The 23,404-nt window shown below is 38.5% G+C and overlaps 1 protein-coding gene across 9 annotated transcripts in view; it reads left to right on the forward strand.

Annotated features, from left to right (window-relative positions):
- ENOX1 (ecto-NOX disulfide-thiol exchanger 1) overlaps positions 1 to 23,404 on the forward strand; it is a 363,435-nt gene that overhangs the window by 158,047 nt on the left and 181,984 nt on the right. The window lies entirely within an intron of this gene.

Raw genomic sequence — 23,404 nt, forward strand, 5'->3', positions numbered from 1 at the left:
TTGAAGAGGTGTAGGGCACAAAATGTGAAGGTAAGGGGGATGCATCCTTTGGGCTATGACCATTTTGCAATGGGCTTAGGGACCATTGCTCAGTTGAAATGTTAATATAGATGGTCTGGAGCCCAGCTGTCCTGCTATGTTTAGCACCCTGGGATGTGTTTGTGTGGTAGGCTGCAGTAACACCTGAGCTGTGTGAACACGAGCTGTAGTGCTGGGAGTCTGTTTTAGCATGATATTCCACCTGGGCTGATTAGTCCTTCTCACATAGCCAGGCTGCTCCCAGAGTCAAGGCTGGCAGCTGTGGCCAGCCTGACTTTGGATAGTATGGCCAAGCGTTGTAGATTTAGATGATGGGCATATAAGCAGCAGAAAAATCTCCCAGAGTCTGGAGTGTTTGTCAGGTACGTAAATATCTCAGATTATTTTTCCTTAAATTATCCCTATGGGGATCATTTATGCAGCAGTTTTATAACTAGTTTTTGCATAAAATATAGTCCTGGTACTCAGGTTATCTTTTATGTAGTCAAACACTTTATTGTTTGCATGCTAATCTAAACTCTTCATCACTGAATAAATTCAGCAGCTCTAGCCTGGTTTTCCTGTGGTGCTTTACTTTGGAAAAAAAAAATGAATGTGTCTGCTTTTCTTAGTCATAAATTCAGTCTCCTGTTTCTTTGTTATAATTCTTTTGATGTGAACAAAACTCCAAATCCACTTTTTTGTGAAATTTAAATAGTGAGTATGTTTAAGAATGCATATGTCTTAACAATCAATCCTCTGCAGCTGGATGCTTAGTAAAAGCTGGGGCAATGTCTGTGTTTAAAGAGTTCTTTCAATTTTCATACTTTACTTCTGATTGTGCCTGAGATATCATTTCCAGCCTCAGAATAAGTACAGGATTTGCTGTTCCAAAGTGGTAGAGTGATCAGTTCAGACTTCCAGTTTACTTTATTCACGGGCCTCTTTCGAATGTCACATAGAAAAGTATAACCCTGGTAGAAGAGCCCAGATGACGTAGGGAGCCTGGATAACATAGGATTTCCAGTTTGCTGGAGTACATGTGGGGTGTGCCAAAGTTTAGGATATAAGTCTGTCTCACTGAAGAGTACCTGAAGTCATAGCAATGGAGAGTTACACTTTTGTATAAAGCACACCCATCCTATAATATGAGGTCTGAAACAAACCTTTTAAGTGCATAACTTGCAGCTCTCATTATATCTGCATGTATATACATCCTGTATGTATTGCACTGCACATTCTTGTGCACTGCACAGCCCAGATTTCCAAACTCTCAGTTGCAACCTGCGTGCATGTGATTACAGCTACTAAACTATCCTGTGCTTAATTTACCACTGTTTAAAGCTTTCGTGCCATGATGACTGCCCTCAGGGTTACAAGTGGCCCACAGCTTCTTTGCTAGTGAGCGGCGAGATCCTTCCAACCATAGACCTCAGCTCTCACCCTCGGGTGCAAAGCAGTTAGGTCATTGATACAGTGTCACTGCAAGCATTTGTTTGGACCCAAACCATTTCTTTTCACTTACTCAGTGGTAGGGAGAGATGCTGAAGGTAAAATAATGGTATTTTTCTTACACAGGCTACAGTGAGCCAGGCAGGTGCCCTCCCCTGCAGAAGCTCTGCCCAAGGAATGCCTCAGGGAGTAAGGAAGGGACTTCACTGTGGCAGAAGACATCTTTGGGAGCTCAAACTGCTCCCACGGTAGCATTTATAATCCAGTGGTAGCCCAAGAACCAAGTCAGGACAGTGTATTGACTGAGGGATTGGGGTATCCCAGAGGTAGATATAAAACCTGTCCTGAGAAACTAGCAAGGCTGAGTCTAATGCATGGCATGACTTGGTCTTTTGGTCTTTTCTATGTTTGTGGTTGATCAAGGTCTAAGCTCTAGTTGTTGTTGATGTCAGTTGTTTTATGGTAATGTCTCTTCCATAAAACAGTGGCAAAGCTGCTGAGATATAGCATCGTGTGGCACCCATAAAGCCACTTCACACTTACTTTCTGTGGTCTAACTGCACCTCTGATTTGGTTTTTTTTTCTCATATTTTCCTCTTCTTTTTTCTTCCTATAAAACTTTAAATTCAAGATTGAAAAAAAAATTAAATTGAAAGTCTCTGCTGTAGAACGATACCTGGAACGATAATTGGATCAAATGAATAATGTGCATTTTTTACTCATAGTCTGAAATGTCCTAGTTTGTGTGATGGATTAGTCACTATTTCCTTATGAATTATGTAATCACTTTCAAAATGATAGCTTAGTTTCCACAGAGTGACTGAAGCCTTATTAACTGCTTGTTCGTAACAGCTCTACAAAATTAGAATTTTAGTTAGTGGTAATGGTTAAAAAAGGTGGAAAACAAAACCAACCAGGAGGTTCCAGTTTACCTGAAACAACCACTTTCATCAAGATGTGATCATTATTTTTTAATTATGTTTTGCTGGTTTGTGTATGGGACTTGTTGAATAAAGTAATCATGTTCACAGTTAATCAGGATGTATCTGATTCCCTCTCAAAAGCAGGGAAGCCCAATGGTGGCAGATGCAGATCTTATTTCAGCTGTGTTCTGTATTTAAAGAAAAAACAGCTGGGAGCAATAGTTATTAGCATTAGTGACACTCAGCCAACCTATGGAGTCTTTTGGACTCCATTATAAATATGAAAAAAAATCACAGTTCACAAAATGCAGGGACCAAATGATTTTTATAACAACTCATCCCTTTGTCATATTTTATTTTAAGCTGTAAATGAGCACATTACAAAACTGGATAATTGTAGATTAGTATAATTACCATGTGGGTTTCAAGAGGTGGGGGAAAACTAGGACTTCTGCAAACTGTTCCCAAATACACCTTTGATAGGAGAAAGGAATAGGGGAAGACCTAGGGAGGTATTTGTGGAGGTGGAAAAAAAAGGGAAAAGGAAGGAAGGGAGGGAGGAAGGCAGGAGAGTAAGTACTATTAAATGATTGTTTTTGTAAAAGTGTTTGGTTGTGCTCTCTGAAGTATAATAAATATAGTCCAAAACGCAAAAATGTGCAATTCTGTAAGACAGACTCAAAACACTACCATCAAATCCTCCAGCCTGCTGAGAGTGTTCAGCCTACCATAATTTAGATTTTGTCATTAATAACTGACACACTTTACTGACATATTTCTTTTTCCATCATGTATTTGAAATTTTAATCAAATTGGTCTTCGCCTACTAAAAGCTTGTTCATTTGCTAGGAAATTTCATTGGGCAGGAATAAATACATAGAGAAATAATAATTCTGAATTCTGAAAGACAACTTCAGACTTCCAGAAATGTATTTTCTGTGACTCTTATGGTTTTCCATCATCTTTGTGTAGGGCTGTGACACATAAAGTCTTTTCCCAGCACAAGTTTGGGTTATAAATCTAAGTCTGCAATATCATGTTTCAGAGTAAATAAAAAGAAATCAAATTTCTGTTGAGTCATGTTGGGGTTTTTTCTGTTCAGAGTCAACCTCTGATTTTTGATTTAATGGACTAGTCCCATTGACTAGTGACTGAAAGGCTAATGCAGGAACAGCCACACTGGGTCAGATCAAAAGTTGGTCTAACCCAATACTCAATCTTCAGCTCTGAAATTAATGCCTAGGAAAGAGTACAAGAGGATAGGCAGGTATAGCTATTTCCAGAAAATACTTTGTATTACTGCGCTTCATTGCTCAAAGACTAGCTGAGCCATAGGTGATAAACCTTAATAGGTTATCATTCCTGTAAATTGGTCTGGTCAGCTTTTCAGAGTACGTAAACTTCTAGTAGTTACAGCTTCCCATGGCAGGGGCTTGCACACAATTTAATGAAGTGCTGTATGAAGAACCACATCTTTTTGCTAGTTCTGTAACATGCTAGTTTCGTGCCATATGCCTCAGTTCATTTTGGTATGACAGAATCACAGAATGTGCTGATTTGCAAGGGACCCACAAGGATCATCAAGTCCAGTCCTTAGCCCCGCACAGGACCATCCCCAAGAGACACACCATATGCCTGACAGTATTATCCAAACATTTCTTGAACTCTATCAGGCTTGGCGCTGTGACCACTTCCCTGGGGAGCCTGTTCCGCTGTCCAGCCACCCTCTGGGTGAAGAACCCTTTTTCTGATATCCAACCTAAACCTCCCGTGACACAACTTTAGGCCATTCCCTCAAACCCTGTCACTGGTCACCACAGAGAAGAGATCAGCACCTGCTCCTCCTCTTCCCCTCAGGAAGAAGTTGTAAATGGGAGGAGGTCTTCCCTCAGTCTCCTCTTCTCCAGGCTGAAGAGACCAAGTGACCTCAGCTGCTCCTCATATGGCTTCCTCTCAAGGCCCTTCAGCATTTTTGTTGCCCTCCTGTTGGCAATCTCAAATAATATCTTTCCTGAATTACAGTGCCCAAAACTGCACACAGTATTCAAGGTGAGGCCGTACCAGTGCAGAGCAGAGTAGGACAATCACCTCTCTTTACTGGCTGGTGATGCTTTGCCTGATGCCCCCCAGGACATAGTTGGCCCTTCTGGCTGCCAGGACACTGCTGACTCATATTCAACTTACTGTCAACCAGGACCCCCAGGTCCCTTTCCATGGTGCTGCTTTCCAGCATCTCATTCCCCACTCTGTCCGTACATCTGGGGTTGCCCCATCCCAGGTGCAGAATCCAGCACTTCCCTTGTTGAACTTCATATGGTTGGTGATTGCCTAGTCCTCCAATTTGTTGGGGTCTCTCTGCAGGGCCTCCCTGCCTTTGAGGGAGTCAACAGCTCCTCCCAGTTTTGTATCATCTGCAAACTTGCTTAGTATCCCTTCCAGTCCTGCATCCAAGTGATTTATGAAGATGTTGAAGAGTACAGAGCCTAAGATGGTGCCCTGCAGAACCCCACTAGTGACCAGTCTGATGTTACCCCATTCACTGTTACCCTCTGTGTTCAACCTGTGAACCAATTGCTCACCCAGATGTGTCTTCAGATAGACTGAGCAGATAGTTGTTCCTTTCCACCCTCTTAATTTCTCTGATGATTTTGTGAATGTCTGTCACATCCCATCTTTAGTCATCGCTTTCCCAGGTCGAAAATAACTCTGTAGTTATTTTTACCTGGAAGGTGCTCCATGCCATTCAGTGTACTTGCCATCCTCCTATCAGCCTATATAATTTTGCCATGTCTTTTTAGTGTAGCGAAACCAGGAGATAAGACTGAAACTTTTACAGTGAGAGACTATTTCTGTATGTTTTCTCTTCCTTTGCTAGTAATTTGATTTACTGTTCTGGTTTAAGCCCAGCTGGCATCTAGGCACCACACAGCTGCTCACTCACTTTCCCCTGATGGAATAAGAAAGAGAATCAGAAGAGTAAAGTGGGAAATATCATGGGTTGAGATAAAGACAGTTTAACAGGTAAAGCAAAAGCCACACACACAAGCAAAGCAGAACAAGGAATTCATTCACCACTTCTCATGTCTGCCATATATAACCATCTCCAGGAAAAAAGGACTCTGTCCTGGCTAATGGTGACTTGGAAAGACAAACACCATAACTCCAAATGTCCTCCAGCTTTCTCCTTCTTCCACCAGCTCTATATGCTTAGCATGATCGTGTATGGTATGGAATATCTCTTTGGACATTGAGGTCAGCTGTCCTGTCTATGTCCAGTCCAAACTCCTTGTGTACTCCCAGCACATTCACTGGTGGGGTGAAGTAAGAGACAGAAAAGGCCCTGACTCTGTATCAGCACTGCTCAGGAATAACAAAAACACCTCTATGTTATCAACGCTCTTTTCAGCACAAATTCAGAACAGCCCCATACCAGCTACTGTGAAGAAAATTAACTATCCCAGCCAAAACCAAGACATTTAGTGTAGTGACTGCTGAGATAAGCTGTTTGAAGGGCTGACAGTTGTGACTCTGAGATCTCATATGTGCCTGACAATAGGCTGTCCCGGACTTCATCAGCCTGTGTACAAAGTCATGATTTTTGGCTTTTTCTAAATTTATGGGAAAAGCACTCTAAATTTATGTGTCTTCAATATTACCTGCTATTTCATTGCTTGGGTTCTAAGCTACATATAATGGACTTGTATTGGTGGTGTAGGAACAAGAGGGTGCTTTCAAAGCAAATCTCCTGATTGTCTTCACTTATCATGTGTTTGTACACACAGATGATAATCTTGAGAGCCCATGAACTTGACTCCTTTCAGACGTAATTAAACCAAAAGATAAGCTCCAGGAGTTCAACTTGGGTATCGTGTCTTCAGACATTGAATTCATGGAAGTAGACTGGAAGGAGTCCAAATTAACTTAAAAACAAAACAAACACAAAAAAAATCATGAAATGTGGATTGTGTGTGGTCTTCAGCAGGAACTATTTAGCTGTGCAGATTTGCTCCTGTTAATCCTCAGTTCTTTCTAGTTTTAACATGGCTTCAAGTCCTATTTCAGTACTTCATCAGTTGCTCCTATCTTTACTTTCTAGAGCAAATTAATGTCATCTACAGGGTGTTAAAAATTAGCAATTTTACAGTTTGGGTTTGAGATATCAGACCAATATCACTGAGAAGGGATGTTTTTTTCCTTTGAGATTTTCATATATGTACCATTTCTTACCACCTTTCTTCTACTACCGTGCCTGATACTTTTTTCTTAAGAACTAATTAAAAAAAAAATTAAAAAAATCTTGGCTGTTTCCTGTAGCTATTCTCTGAATTTGAATGCTCAGGCTGAATATTTCACTATCTCCTTTATATTACTATTTTTCAATGAAAGAGAAATTACCAAAAGAAAGGACATGAATTTGGAGGCATGGTAGATTCTTGCCATAATTGCCATATTTGATAACTCATCTTCGACATGTGATTTAATGGGAAAGAAAACCAAGATGGTCTTGAACAAATATGATGCTGAGGAGTGATGAACAAGTTTTTGTGGTTTATATAAATTGTCTAACTAACCTTGTGTTGACAGCAGTGATTATGATATAAAACCTTTTTAACTTGCAGGATTATCACATTTTTCATTGCTCCGTCTTTCTGTTTCAATTGGCAAAATTTCACTTATTGGCTCATTTGATTGGGGATCTGAAGGAACCAATTTTCTGCTCCTTCTGAGATGGAAACTCATCTTACTGGACTTCTGTTTACAACCTCTTGACAATGCTTATATTTTATTTAGGAAATTGTATTCATCACTTCAGTTTGCTCAACCAAAAACCTCCAGGCACTTCATTCAACTTTAGATATGTGCAGTAGGATAAATGCATAAGTTGACGGAGTGCAATGATTTGTCATTAATTTAACCTTCTGCTGTTTTGATGCCTAGTTTTTCCCATCTATCACACTTGAGATAGAAGTAACCACAGCGGAGGGGTAAAAAAAGGCATATGAAAGTGCCCTAGTCCTCCACAGGAAGGAAACAGGAATCTGAGAACTCCCCCTTGTTGCATGAAACTTCTGATTACTGTGAAACCATAAATGGCCTCATAAATATAATAGAATCTGTGATGCAGTGCTCCTTGCTATCTGGTCTGTTAAGCTTTTAAGTTTGGTGTGAAATCTACCTTGAGATTAGAAGCAAACAGTCTGATCTGGAGAATTCGTCAGGCAGGTATTTTTTGAATATTTAAAAGAAAATAAACCTAGTATTGTTATTATCCTATCCTTTGTTGTTAACCTCTCCTGTTACTAGCTTCTCCATTGTCAAATGACAAACGTGCTTCACAGCTGCAATCTTTTTTGCAGTTGTTCTGCCAAAAACGTTAATAAATTAAATCCTTATTGTTAGGCATATTTATGAAATACTTTGCTTCATTCCCAATCTACATGCCCTTTTTTTAGTACAGTTACAGAATTAACATGCTTCTGTTGCATATTTATAAATCTTAAATATCATTAACTTCGAATCACTGAATTAAGTGGTAACCCTGATTATTCTTTATTGTGAGAATGGAATAGGCATTTGTGCATTTAGTTTACAGGATAACATCTGGTGCAGAGAGTGCCAAACAGCCAGCTATTCTGCAAATTGAGTGCTAGAAGATGATTTTTAAAGAAAAGTCTGCTGCAAAGACAATGCTGCAATGCTTGGACAGAATTCACAGAATGTGTGCTGCAAGGGAATCACAGCCATGCTGTCAGAGGGCAGGAGAAACACTCCCCCCACATCTCTCTTGACGTACAAACAGGGTTTGGCACCTGCTATTCTCTGTGCTCTCCTTGTAGATATTAGTAGAGTGGTTGAGACAAGACTGTGCTGAGTCTCTGACTCCTTCAAGTGACTACCACACTAGGGATGTTGATGGGAGAGACCTCGTCTGCTTACACCCGGCTTGTATTAGGGGTAACTCTAGCTCAGTGTGACTGGGGAAACTGAGTCTTTGTGTCTGCTGTGCTCCCCTCTCAGTTCGCTGCAGGATGTTCTCTTTCTAGCAACTTGAAAGGATCTAAGTGTGTCCTGTCTCAACAGTTCTGCTGTCACAGAGCAGCATGCATAATTTGCACATATTTATTGTATTATTAAAAAAGAACCTATGTGGCTAAGTAACAAATCCACGTGATCTGCTGATGAACAATTTCCATATATATGTATCATGTAGTGAAAAACATGTAAAAATTGCAGCAATAGTAAATCAAAGAGCATTTACATACAATCAAACAATGAGCTAGTTAAAAGCCTATAGAAGTGGAAACTGTGTAAACTCAGTCCTTCCGGATGGGTCAGTGCAGACCTACTTTTAGCCGTATCATGGCCCCATCACTACTAATATAAAATTTAGTTTACTCTTTCTTTTTTTTTTTAATTATTTGAAATAATATTTTTCCTTTACATTTTTACCTCTCTGTCTTTTTTTTGTTTCTTTACCTTATTAAGCTATTCCCCAAAAATCCTAGCTTTTTGTTTCTTTTAGTGATCTGAAGAAGAATTCCTGAGTTTGTACTGCTTATTCGTCAAGCACTATTTTCTGGCCTGGAGAGGTTTTATGTAATTCATGTCACCGCAGTGTTGGAAAGTATTATTGGGAAGAGAAAGAGAAGTTTCAGTTGTATTAAAACATTAAAACATTGCTTTCCCACTGCATCTTTGAAAAAATAATGTATTTCTAACAACTCTGTATGGAATCTCAGCTGGAGTTGACTGTACAGTAGTATATACCTCATGTTAGATCTAAATTTAATCGCCTGTAGTCAACCAAAAGCAGATGCAGCATTAGCTGTATAAGCTGGATATAAGGCAGTCAATTTGCTGAGACAATCTTTAACAAAACACTTCTTTCCTATTCAATTTTCGGATTGTTATGTTGTTCTAAGGGACTGATGACAAATGATCATGCTGTTTTGATGAGGGTTTCTGATTGACATCAGATTTCATTAGGGGCATTAGTATTGAAGAAAAGGGTCACAGGTTGGTCATGGTTCATTCTACCTGCCTGTCTCACTCAACAACAATCAGGAAATGTCCAGTAATTTTCTGGGTTTATGCTCCTTTTAACATTTTAATATTTCAGATGGGTGAAGTACAAGTTAATCATGTTTGTGCATTAATAAAAGGTACATAAAGTGTTTCGGTTAGTCAGTTGAATTAAATGATTTCAGAGATGTGGTAATAACCTTAATTGATGTTTTGAATACACTTCATATGAATTAGATACATTAAATGGGACAAAAGTGATGTTTTGTAGGCATTCACTACTAATTGGCATGTTTGCTAATTCCTGCAGCCACTCTGAGCAGATGCTGGTAGCTTTCCATCATTGTCCAAACTTTTCCATATTGTGTACCTTGTGTTGCAAGCACACCTACTCCAATTTTCCCTTCCCAGTTTAAGCCTCCATAGATTAAAAATGTAATTTCGAAACCTCAAAGATCATGCAGCTTCTTTATGAGGGTAGTGGTTTTATTGCTGACTGGAATCCACCAGGTGTCCAGAGATGAGAGGTATCTCCTCCCATTGCAGTTCCTACTTGCTCCACATCTATGCAGAGTGTTTCTCAGGATTACAGGTGGTCATGGAGATAAATCTGAACATAGTAATTCTTTCTGCCCTTTCGGCATGCCTTTGATGATAGAGAAGAGGAAAGAATGTATTACCCTGTCTTTTGTCATTTGGGTCAGAATGACACATGTGGAATAGTGGATCACTCACTCAGGTATTGCATCCAGAAACAAACAGGGCAGAAGAAGGACTAAAAGGAAAGGGCTAGCTCAGAGGAAGAACTGTTTAATTCTATGGTGGATTTTAAATGTGCCTTTGCAGGAAATTAAGGGCAGTTCAAATAACGTAAATTGATCTTTATCTGTCACAGCCGTCTTCTTTCTCCAAATTAGTGTTAAACCCCATCTGCAGTAAATAATGCTGTAATCTGTCATAAATATTTGAACTCTTCTTCTTTCTCAATAAATGATGATTGCACTAAGTAAATATTTAGCAATTACATACCATATCTATTTTGGCTTTTTTGTCCACGTGTCTTTGATCACACCACAAAAAGATTCAAAACTGTGTTTGACTCTCCCATGCTTTCCACTTTTTTCTATGTAAATATGCATTTGAAATTTCCTCTTGTATATTTCTGGACTCAGCAGTGACAAGGCGTTTTAAAAGCCAGGCTGTTCAGCTTAGGAAAGGATAAAGGAAATGAAGAACAAAACCAGTCTATAGCTCCAGTATAAATGTGGTTACACCCAGAACAGGATAGTTGTATTTTGCAAGTCAGATTTTCTGCACTTCTCTAAGCAAATCTAGGGGAAGAGAAAAATAAAAATCTAGTGAGCAGAGAGCCTAATATGCTGGAATTTTAGATGGTCATTAAGGACTGCAGCATTTGTTTTGAGAGGTGGGAAATGCTTTGGCTTTCATTGTTTATGTTTTTGGTGCAGAACTCCTTGCAGAATTGAACAGACAAATGAAAGCATTCTGTTTGTCATGTACATCTTTAGTGTGTCCATTATTGTAGGCAGAAAATTCTCCACCTTCCTGAATTTTATAAGCTTCAGACATAGGGTGAATAAATATATACTTGAAAGCACAATACAAAAGATGAGAAATTTTGGTTTAAATGTAAAAAAATTATATTCCCTTTTGTCATCTGAAGGCAATAAAGCTTACATACATAGTCATTGTTTTATTTAAATCTAGACTAGCAGCAGCACTGTCCTATTTTAGCCTCTACCCTCAACAATATATCTTGTTCTTTAAAAGGTATTTTCTCTCTCCAGTGAGAACTCTTTTTGTTCCTAAACAAAGCCCTGAAAAGGTCACATTGGAAATTTGAGTTCCAGGTAATTCAAACATAAGCTTAAGTTGAAAAATGATGTGTCTGCAGCTTGCCAAGTGCTATTAGAATCTACAGTGTTAGTTTAGATTCAAGTCGAATAGAGCAATATCCATTGGGAAATTATGCTTTCCTGAGAAGCATGTATGGATTTTTTCTTTCTGTATACCTTTCCAATAAATATTATGATAGCAAGATTCTGTTTCCCATGAATTCTTTATTTAGGTTAAGTATTATGTGTGAACTCTGATTTCATGGTTTAGTCCTGATCAAAGTAGTTGATGTTTTAGTTTATCTGGTAGAGAATTGAATTAAAACACACTGCAGACTCACATGACAGTCCTAATAAACGTGGTTTGTAGTAACACATGTCCAATTATATAGTAAGAAATAGAAATGAAAGTACTTGAAACTGCAATGGAGGAAGAATTTTGGTTTTGCTGTTCAGATCCGTGGTTGTCTCTGCCACTATATATGTAGACCAGCCTCTGAACCCAGGCAAAGGCTTTGTTTTCTTCTCTGATTCCTTTCCATTATATATTTAATATCTTATGCAAGCATAAATATTCAGTACCTACATTTAAATCAGAATAGTTGTAGGTCAGAATAGGGTGGGATGAGAATTTTGACTGCTGATGTTTCATAGGAGAGCACCAGAATGGGAAGCAATGCCTCACTGTTTGCTATGTTGCTTAAAAATGGCTCAAATATGTTTGACTCTAAGCCTACTCTTTGAGGTACAGAGCTCCTTCTATTTCTAGGTATAAGTGAATTAGCTGAATATTATTATCTTTCTGCGGTATTAATCATCGTTCCTTGTTGTGTTTCTGATTTCCAGTATGTACATATTCATTCCTAAGAGACTTAGATCAGCATACCTCTGTCTGCTTCTGTGGAATATATGGATGAATAACTTCTCATAGGCTGTGGTTTATCCTGGTGTTTGGAAGTTGACTGTCCATCCTTCAGTGTGGCAGCCATCTGTTTCTGGACAAAGTGTAAGCTGACTGAGAGCACTGAAAAGCACATCCATATAAAACTGACTGACATCAATTATGGGGTTTGGAGGGTTTGAGTTTTGGTCCAGACAGACTTTGAATGCAATGTCAGAGTTGCAGAAGGGCTTCCTGTGCCTCATGGCAGCCATACATCTGAACGTGCTGGCATTCAGAGTATGAATGAAATCCTTCCCATGTGTATTTTTCACTTGAAATGAAAAGTATATATGAAAGGGTTAAAACTAACAGATAGAATAGAATGGAGGATGCTGTTGTTAAGCATCGCTTAAAAGGCCATTCTTCTCCAAAAAGTGCTGGTAAATACAGTGCTATTTAACTCAAGAGATCTAATCCTAGTATGTAGTCTGTATGCTATCTTCAAATGCTAACAATAAAAATATAGGGATTTTTCCCCCTTCTATTTTGTGTTAGCACAACAGTCAACATCACCAAATATGAGCTCTCTATTGCTTTTAACCTGTCAATAGAGTGGTTCTGAATGTTCTGTTTACAAATCACCCTGTGTTGTGTGCCAATGCAGTGACCATTGCACAACCAATGCAGAGTGAAGGATGAGGCTGGAAAGGACATGAGCAGGCAAAATGGACCCACAAGTTGCTGTTTACTATCAGAACCGCCAGAACTTTTTCAACCACTCTAGAAAATGCTGATTTGATGAAATGGAAATATTTCACCTAGAACACTTGGGGTTTGATCATTATTAGAAGCAGTGCTCCTCAGTCCAACTTGAGAACATTAGTTCTATCAGGATTTGGGGCTATAGTGTATTGATGGAGGGGTATGGACAGATGCTCACAGATCATTATGATCGGCAAAATTTCGGCTTTATTAGAAGAAAGACACCTTATATACTGCTTATGATACTCAGACGTGTGTTTCTTGTTCACAGAGCACTGGATACATAAGGAAAACATACTTTCTTGTCTGGTGCTAATTGGATCACACCAGGTGGTCATAGGAGATGAGAAAACTTGTTCACCTGCCAAAAATTCCTCCTTGACCTTGGCAAAAAGCTTTCTTTGTTCTAACTTCAGCTTCTGTAGCCATTTTAACTACGCAGCTAATTTTACTGTTCACACCCAAATATGCCAAGGTAATACTCACAGAAATGCAAGGGAAATTGTTCACACAATCTCAATACCCCAACAATAGTGCCATAATCTTCAGCAGGATTTCCACATTTCCTGGATGAGATGTGCAGAATCAAGGAACTCAGAAATGTGTCATGATTTCTGACTCCATTGCAGAGACATGAAGGCCAAGCAGAACCCACCTTGTTCCAAAGATCTGATAAGGCTAGACTCAATCACGTACATCCCAGGCAACTGAAGATTTCTAGGGGCAGACAAAGAGAGAGGACTCCAATTTCAAGATGTAGCTACACAAATTCCTGAATTGTTCTGGGATGTTGTCCTAATCAAAACATGGTACATGATACCATTAATATGAGAAGCATGAAAAGTTTTTAATCCAGCCTGCATTATTGAAGGCCAGTAAAGGCATTCATCAAGAGGATGAAAGATCAATAGAAAAAGTAAAGAGACTTCTGAACCAAAGCCAGTTGGCAGGTAAAAAACAATTGCACTGGAGTCTTCAAATAAAGATATTGAACCACCCTTAATGGTGAAATATGGTTTTATTAATTGGGACTCCCTGTCAAAATCCATTGAAAAGCTGCTGGAGTACTGGGAGAAAATTTCATGTCCCTTGTCACTAAGGTTACTTTGTAACTGGAACATCCCTGTTGGGCATCCTGGAACACAGCAGGACAGCCTCAGGCTTGAACAACATTCATTGCTATGCATAGATCATCTCAGCTTTACTCCTCTGAAATCTCTGAAGAATTGCACAACTGTCAATTTTTGGCCCTCCAGATTGTTCAGTGATATGCAAGTGAGTGACTGGAACATTTCTCACACATCTCAGTGCAGCCTTCAGGTTTTTTGGAATGTATGTATACCTGCTTTCTTGCAGCAACAATATACACCGTAACTAAAATCTCACTATCATTTTTACAGGGTAGCAGACCTAATGTCATCTATCCCCTATGGCTTCAAAGCATCAGATTTGAATGCTCATCTAAATACAAATATGACCTCTGCCATTTTGTATTTATCTTTTTTCCAACCTTTGTTGCCCTTTTACGCTAAATGTCAAGTCTTGAAAATACATCTGCCATCCTGTGGTGCTTCTTGTTTGTAGGCTTTCCTGGCACCTTGAAGTTTTGCAACATGTCCCAAACCTTTCATAATGCATGGGTAAAGATTGAAGAAGAACATAAGACAAAATGGCTTTCTTCATGATTCAAAGTATGCTGTGAGCTGGCTGGTAAGACTCCAGAATCAAGGAAAAAGTTTGATAAGGTTTAAGGTTGCTTAAGTAGTTTCTTCCAGAAACGTGACTCTTAGTAAAAAAATTATTGAAGTAGCAGGGTTGTTCCATTTACCTATAACTATGTTACTGCTTCAAAGAGAGAAGTGAAGTGGAGCCCAACTGCAGTGCCAACACCATATAAGTAGCATTTCTAGCAAGGATTTACTGCTGGGAAGCTAGAAGTTGTACTGCATGTATGTTTAAGTGCGTGGGTGTACCCACACAGACACACAGAAGACTCTCTTGTTTGCAGAGCAGGTATAGTTCTTTTACCCCAGGCATCTTCTGGGGACTCTTGGTTCAGTTCTGCACTGAGCTGGTGCTGGATGACATTAGGATTTTGTGTGGATGGTATAGTTAATCCAGCTTTGTGCACCATCAGTTTAGAAACACAAAGGGCACCATCGCAGTGGGCTGCAGTCATCCGAGGCTTTGTACTGGACTCCATCACAGCAACCGAGGAGTTAGTCACACAACATTTCTTTAGGAACTGCAGCCACTGCACAAGTAAGTAACTATTTTACTGTCAGCTATGTTAAGAAAATCAGCTTTTCTACATTTTAAATCTTGCCTCTATGCTTTTCCTTTACTGTTTTGAAGAACTGTGATCCTCTTCAACTGTTGTAGCCTGACAAGATGTGTATTAGCAAAGGGGCAAACACAGAAAGCAGTGCTGTGATGAATTTTATGTTTCAGCTGGTTTTCAGAAGGAACCTGTAAACCAGATAAATTTAGTCTGCAAACAAAGAAACTATAAAGCAGTCACAGATGTTGTTTCTTTTTAAGCACAGTGTAAATAAGAGTATTCATAAAACTTTTATGGACTATGTCTGTACTTTTTTTCTGCAATGTTATAGAAAAGAATTAATAACTCCCATCATCAAATACAAAATAGAATTTTGCCCTACTTTCATGGTGAAAGAAATAAATTCTAAGTGTATCTCTTATGCTCCCTATATATGCATCACTATATGACTCTTGGTAGCCTGTAAAAATAAATGTTGACTCTTGCATCACCTGTGATTAGTTAGACTAGTCTCAGAGAAAATAAGAAAATCTTGACCATACATCACAGATATAGTGACTGTAGTCACACGTGTTCAGTGATACAGAAGATCCTTTTTTCCTATGAGAGTCTTTTATGTAGGTGCATCATGTTTGCATAACCCTAAATGAAGCCTTACGGTACTCAAATTTATTTTTCAGACCAGGGACTAACATTTTTTTGTTTTGAATGGATTTCAGCTTTTATTCCAAAATATTTTTCAGAACCTTAGCGAGTCTTTTGTAGTTAAGACACTGACACTGGTTTGACACTGGTTAGACTAGAAATTTGACTTCTGCAAATCGTTAACAATAGTTTATAATGTATGTAACAGAACACCAGTTTCTTGAAGTTAGTGCTTCAGTTGTCTTACATGGAAATAAAAGCAGTTTCTAAGTGAATATAAGTTGTATACTTCTATCAGAATTAAAAAATAATATCAAATTGGAAAAAGCTATTTTCTACAATCAGACGGAGGTATCTTTAGAAAATAATGATCCCAGTGTTCACAACCAGTTGCTGTGTAGTATTTGTGTTTAGCATGTGATTCATCTTCTCTAGATGAGCAGCAGGTTTGCTGTGAACTAAAATTAAAGATATAATATCAGAAAATTTAGATTCTCTCCAGTTTGCAAGATGTCTTTTGCAAGACTTCTGTCATAGAGCTTAAAAATGTACCATAAATATATGAAATAAAATTTCTGTCAGTCAAAACAGCATACTCTGTTGTGGGTAAACCACACACAGTTTTCAGGCTATCCTTTTTGGCAGCTCTTTGCAGAGGTCATACAGCAGGGGAAGCCACGAGGGTGCCATTCAGCAGAAAGTGAGCAATGTCTCTTTTCAGTTTTGCATTGTACAGCGTTCTCTGTTTGAAATGCTAAATGTCAGTAAAAAATACAAGGCAAAAGTAAATAGTGGATGAAAAGCTGCTTCATAAGTCTGTCCTTAATTGTCCCACCTGTAGGCTCTCTCAGCAGATAACAGTGACTGAAAAAAGAAGCAAGACACCTTCTTCATTCAGAGGCTAAAGTGAAATACTGAGAGTATTCAGGGTTTGTGTGTCCTTGTAAGTTTAATAAAATTGAGATACTGCCAAATCAAAACAGCATCCTGGGCATACTCCTATGCTTCTTTTCTTGTTTTTGGCATTTAGTTAATGCTGAGGTTTTATACTTATATAACCTTTCTTTCTTCCTTCCTTCCTTTCTTTCTTTTCCACCCCAGGTACCCTTAAGAAGCAGAAAAAACTATAAATGCTTTAATGATTCCTTTGTGGTACTAAACCACTTTTGAAGCACCTTTAAAGCTGTTCCTTAATACCTCAACCACGCTAAATCACTTTAACAGTACATTCTTATCTGTGTATCTGTCAAAGTAGGTAGTCATGGAGGTTTATCTGTGCATGTTCAATATCCTAAATCTGTCTAAGATAAGGACAACAAGGAAAAAGGAGTAGGAAATTGTAATGTGTATGAAGACGTTAAAAATCCTAAAGGAAATTTACTTCTGTGTAAACCCATTTAATTTTAGTGATTTTGGCCTCTGTTTGAAAGGGTATGTGACAGGTGGATTTTGTTTTGCCCACATTTGAAACCTCTTCAGTGCAGATGTCTACAATGGTGGTACTTGCCTGAAGGTCTCAGCATAGCTAGAGAAGAGAAATAGGCATGTCTAAAATAGGTCAGATGAACTGGCTGCCAAAACTCACCCATTTCTCTCTTGAGCCTGTAAAAAGAGCCTTAAATGTTAAATATCTGCTTTGCAAATGTCCAGTGTTCAGCAAGATGAACCACACTCAGACTGTTTCACAGGTATTGATTAGCAAAATATATTAAGCAATAGGAGAGGTGTTAAGTGCTGTTCAGATATAAAGGTCCTGCTTTAAAAAAAGTCATTGTCATATCAGAGAAGAAAAAGAACGGAACAAAGGCAAGATTTTATCTGTGTTTTGCAGATGGGTAATAGAGGCATGGTTAACAGATTAAACCAGTTTAAATCATCTGGAAATGAACCATCCCTGGGGTTAAGGGGAGGGATGAATTTCCTAGGAGATATCTGTCCCATTTGAGCTTTAGCAAAAACATTGACCTATTTTTTGGTGTCCAGGCCGGGATATTGATTTTTCAGGGTATTTTGTAGCATTTTATATGTTCCAGACACGATGGATAATGATTTCAATCCACAGCTGTGCTCCTGCCACGTCACTTCCAACCCAAAATGAAGTTATCTAATTTGCGTAGTTCATCCAACACCCCAAAGATGATTTATATCTCCAAATGAAGAAACTGGCTCTCCGCGCTGTAATCCCACTGCCTTTACATACAACCTTTTTGTTGTGGTTCCACCTCCTATTCCCAAAATACCTTCAGTCTTCTGCAACTGAGTAGCTGTGGGTCCTGCAAGGAAGTGAAGTCTTTTTTACTCTTCAGCCTAAACCTAGTCAAGAAAAATAATCAATACTGAGCTGCTGGAAGCAGCAAACATTAGCATGTGATGTCCCATGCCTAATTTGTATCCTAATTATAGGACATATAATAAAAAATGCCTACATTGGGATATTGCTTACCTCTTGAGAGTTTGACTTAAGACTTCTGTAGTCTCTCTTCTTTTAAAATGCAAACTAAGAAAAGATATTTTACATACTACCACTCACAGGCTAACTATAGGTTGAAATGTCTGAATTCACAGTTCATACCTCTCCCATTTGAGTTAGTGGAGCAACTGATGGTAATAATAAGCTGTCTGCCCTCCATGGACACCAGAAATTAAAGGAGGACTAAGACAGTAATTTTCTGTGTGAGTTTCAGAGGCATTTTGTTGAAACAGGGGAATGTAAGAACTCATGCTCTCTAGAATCAATTACACGGTCTGAAGAGAGACACATGTAACCATTACTTACAGACTAGTTTGACTTTTACACCTTCCAAGCTGATGGTTATTCTGCCACTCAAATGTTTCCTCCCCACCCCCTATCCATTTTTTCCTTTTTTTTTGTTCTTTCTCCACCTGGCCTCTTCCTACATCTTATATGTACCTTGGTATCTCTTCCATCTGCTTCATTGTGTGAAATCAGGATGAGTAAGTTTAGTCTGTCCTTTTAGAGTCATCTGAAACATAGACATTTGCATTTGAACTAGCCTCTCGGTTTCCCCTGTATTCTCTGCAAAGAACTAAACCTTTCCAGGGACAGATCATACCATCATCAAATACACAGGTAAGATCAGGTGCAGCTAAAATGTAGTGTCTAAAATTAGTTAGCACTCAAGCAAAATCTTTTTTCCATTGACTGTAAAGAGTCTATTCTGGATCCTAATGTCTCTTTTTTTTTAAGGAAGCAAAAGGTAGGGCACATGAATCCTATGTACAACTTCCTTTTCTCTTATGGCAACAGGACATTAGTTCAGGGAGAAGAGTGAGCACAAAGAAAATTATTATAATCTTAGAGATAGTGCCCAGGATCACCAGGAGTGATCCTGGAATAAGGTTAGTTTAATATTTAAACGTACAGTTGGAGGACTGGAGGTTCGTGGGCTGGGGTACACTCAAGTGTAGACCTCATGTATGGAGAATTTGGTGCTACCAAAAGTATGAGGATGTATGGGTCTCTGCTGAGGACAGGCAAAAACCATTTCTCAGACCACACCTCTAGGCAGACAAATTTGAGTAGGCTCTCACAAACATGGCAAATGCAGCCTTGCTTGACTCTGCTCAATATGTGTGTTTTTTCTGGAGATAGAGGAACATTTTAAAAAAATAAAATATACATAAAAAGATATACAGAAAAAATATCTCTGTCAACTATTTTCTCAGAAGCAACCCAGTTATTTAGATGAACTAGCAGAAGTTGATTTTGATTTTTGATCTGCTGGGAGTAGGATGACAGGAGATTATAGGTGAGGGAGAAGAGCAGACATCTCACATGGAAAACTTCGACTTTCATGGCTGGTGAATCTCTAGACTACAAGTACAGATCTACAGCATTATTCAGTCTTAAATATGCATGTTACTGGAGTGATTTAAGTAAAATATTTAATGTATAGCTTTCTTTCACTGCAATTCAAGGTGCAAGAATATGGTCCATATTTTCAATTGGGATTGTTTTTATCAGTTTAATCCAGGCTAGTGTCATAACTCACTTTTCCCATGTTCTTCATTTGATGTACTGGAAGTTGTTTCTAAGGGGAGGCAAGCAGAAATGTCAGGCTTTTCAACCTGCTTCCGTTTTCAATGCAGCCAGCTTTGCTCTTACAATATCATACCTTCTGGGAGTCTCTCTACATGACATGGACTATAAAAGGTATCAATAACAACAGGAGTTCCTGCTGTGGAAGAGACTGTAATTGCAATTGCCCAGGATCTAGAGATTCATTATAGAGAAGGCAAATGTTCTGCAGTCTAGTTCTCTTGGGTGTGTTCTGTTTCTCCCTCACAGATAACCACTTCTAGAGTGAGTTTTCTGTTTATTTATTTACTTATTTATTTACTTTTAAAAAATAGCTGTGCACAAAGCAATGTATGTCTACAAGTGGCAGAATATCAGAAGTGAAAAAAGTGCTACTTAAAAATAATTTAATAAATAATAACCATAATAATAGAACATTAAATATGTTACATACATCTTCATGTTAGTCTCTGATTTAAAGCTTGATGACCCCACACTTGGACTGAATTCTCAACAAGACCTATTTCTTCTTGTGTACATAAATAAGATGTGTTTGTATAGCTGTAAGTCCTGCGTTTGCAGTGTAGCTTGGCACTCATAATAGAGGAATAAATATTAGTTTTATGCCAGATAATTTTAACAGCATTTGAAAAATAGGACATAATAAAATATAATAATAATATTTTAAAATATAAGCATGTGTTTTCTTTACTCACAGGTATATATTTCACCTCTGTACACAGTGACAACTTGCTAAGGAAAAGCACATTTGCAACATAACTTACCTGCAATCATTAACTTCTTTCTACTTTTTAAACTATTCCTTTTAAATTACTCCGAAGTAATCTCACCAGAAAAATGTTTCTGTGTCATTGTTTTTGGCACTGTACCTTATTAAGATATTTTTAGTTGTCTGTTCTCATTTTGCAGTTCATATGAATATATGAACACCAAAATTATCTGCCCAAAGCACTATTTGCTCTCTTCGTCAGGTGTTTAACTTCCACATCTCAACACTGAGGTTTATGAGATTTGCACGTAATGAGCACCACTTTGAAGTTAGTGCTGCTAACTTACTATTCTACAAATTTAGATCAATTATTCCCACTAATTAATGCATCTGTGAATATCCTGCACCAAATCACATGTTACTGATAGAAGTATGAATTCTTTTTTTTAAAAAACAGAGCAGCCATAGAAGTAATTGTAGTCTCAGAAGGTTGTAAAGTCCTTGTATGACCGTTGAGGTGTAGACCTCTGTAATTCCATGCATTGCATCCGATATGTTTGTACCACTTGTCATAACAAAAGAACACATTGCCAAATGTGCCCTTTCTGTTACAAGTATTAAATAAAGCTTGATTCAGCGTAAAGATAAAATGTAACATGTATGTCACTGTTACATATATTATTGTTATTATATTTATGTTATTTTACATACATTAAGAAAGTTCTGTTCTTAAAGGTGTTTCTCCTAAAGCTTGGAAAAGTTGTTACTTGTGTAATTTTTGTGGTAGCACCAGCCTCAGAATGCTGTTGGAGCTCCTGGGTATCTGGGCATTTTAATTCATTACAGTCTAGCTGTGCTCCAGTTTATTCTAGCCTTGGCACTGGTTGCAAAAACATGCTTGCCAACCCTGAGCAAACCACCTAATCCAGTCCGACCTCCCCAGAGAGAATAATCCTTCATATGAGATTGAAAAGCAGTCATCCACAGATATCCTTTTAGAAGCTTGACTTTTTCAAAGCACGTGACCACCAGCATTGCCAAAATACTCCTCAGGCATCCAATTTCTGTACTGAGAGACAGTTCTTACTCTTAAAAGCATCAACTAGATCCACTACCAGCCACCAGAGAATCCACTTGAACATGCAGGTGCAAGGTGTTTTACCTTTAACCATGTGCATCTGTCCTTCTAGCCATCAAAGCTGTCCCAGAATCCAAGAGCTGTTCCAGAAACTATCAAAACTCTCCTCCATCCATCCATCCATCCATCCATCCATCCACCTTTCCAACAGGTGGAGTCAAACTGTCGAGTCAAACAGATAGACTGATCTTAAAGACTGCAGGTGTCTGGTGGTGGTTATGGGTTCTCCAACCTGCTAAACCCCTCTCTGATATCACATTTTTCTCTTGATGACAACCAGTTTTGTACATGCCCATCCATCTGCTTAAATGAAAACATAGGTCTACCTGGATACTCTTTCCACAGCTCCAGGTTCTCTCTGTCACAGCAGAATTACTATACTTTCTTAAAAGTCAACCTTACAAAAGGGTCCTGAGTTCAGGCCTTGGAAACAGGCTCCAGTGGGTCTAATTTGCAGAAATATTGCATTTTTGCTTAGTAATCAGTGATAATTTCCTGAGGTCCTTGCCCGAGAAGTGAAGAGCAGCAGAAAAGGGATCATCTGCTTATACATGATAAGCCCCAACACAGAGGTTGGTGTTTTAGCTTGAACCAGCAGAGGAGGTGGTTATGTGATATTATGGGTAGGGTGGTTATTGAGTAAATGGAATATAGCGTATGTCCCCTTCAGTTACCTCTACCACAGAGCCAGGGAGGAAAAAGGGAAAGTTAACAGCAGTAATATGTGGAATTGCCCTACCTTTTGCATGCAAGAGCTGGAAGTATGGATATCTGTTTGTGTTTTACACACCAAACAGTAAAATGTCATATCTTTCAAGAATCCTTTCCTTGTTTCTGTCACATCCACTCCACTGCAGTGTCTACAGTAAATTTAGGCTTTTTGTTCTTACTGGGTGCATAGGACAGTGCAACAATAGATGAGGAAACTGGATTCTCTTTACTGCAATAGCAACAAAGTTGCTAATTACATTTAAGTCCGTGTCACCTATGCAGATGTTCTGAAGACATAAAGTCTGCACAGCTGTTGAAGAGACTACAAGTTTTGAAATAAGCAGGGCTGGAAAAATTATAAACAGTAGCCTGCTATTGTTTGCCAGTTCTTTGATACTAGTAAAGATGCAGGTAGAGAAATGTCCAAGTTGTTTTCAGATTCCAGTCTGGTTAGTCAGAGCTGGGAATTAATTCTCTCATCATTTTTTCTGCATTTAACATGAGACAATTCATGTGAAGCCACTGGTGGACAGAAGGGGTGAGCTTAAACACAGACATTAAAGTGTCCTTTTCTTAGTGCTAAAAATGTGTGGAAACTGTTTTTTCAATGCAGATTAGCAAAGCAATGGGCTGAGATGATGACGGCTATTTTTATCTGATGTCATCTCTCCAATACACCTTTACAGCCTCTGCATTGCTAAAGGACTGTATGCTAAAGTGTACTAAAACAACCTTTAAATCTCTTTCACAAAAAAGGGATAACTTTGGATAACCTCACATATAAAAAGAACTGAAAATATTCTTTTAAAAATTAGAAGGTGGCTAAGTCAAATCCTTTGTTTATTTTTAACTGAGTTTGTCAGACTACCCCTAGTGATTTGACTGCACAGTTCTATGGATTTATCACTTGCCAAGTTTCAAATTTTTAGAAATCAGTCCTTTT

Source organism: Corapipo altera, unplaced genomic scaffold, assembly GCF_003945725.1.
Source record: "Corapipo altera isolate COAL_440 unplaced genomic scaffold, ASM394572v1 0, whole genome shotgun sequence".
Classification (NCBI taxonomy): domain Eukaryota; kingdom Metazoa; phylum Chordata; class Aves; order Passeriformes; family Pipridae; genus Corapipo; species Corapipo altera.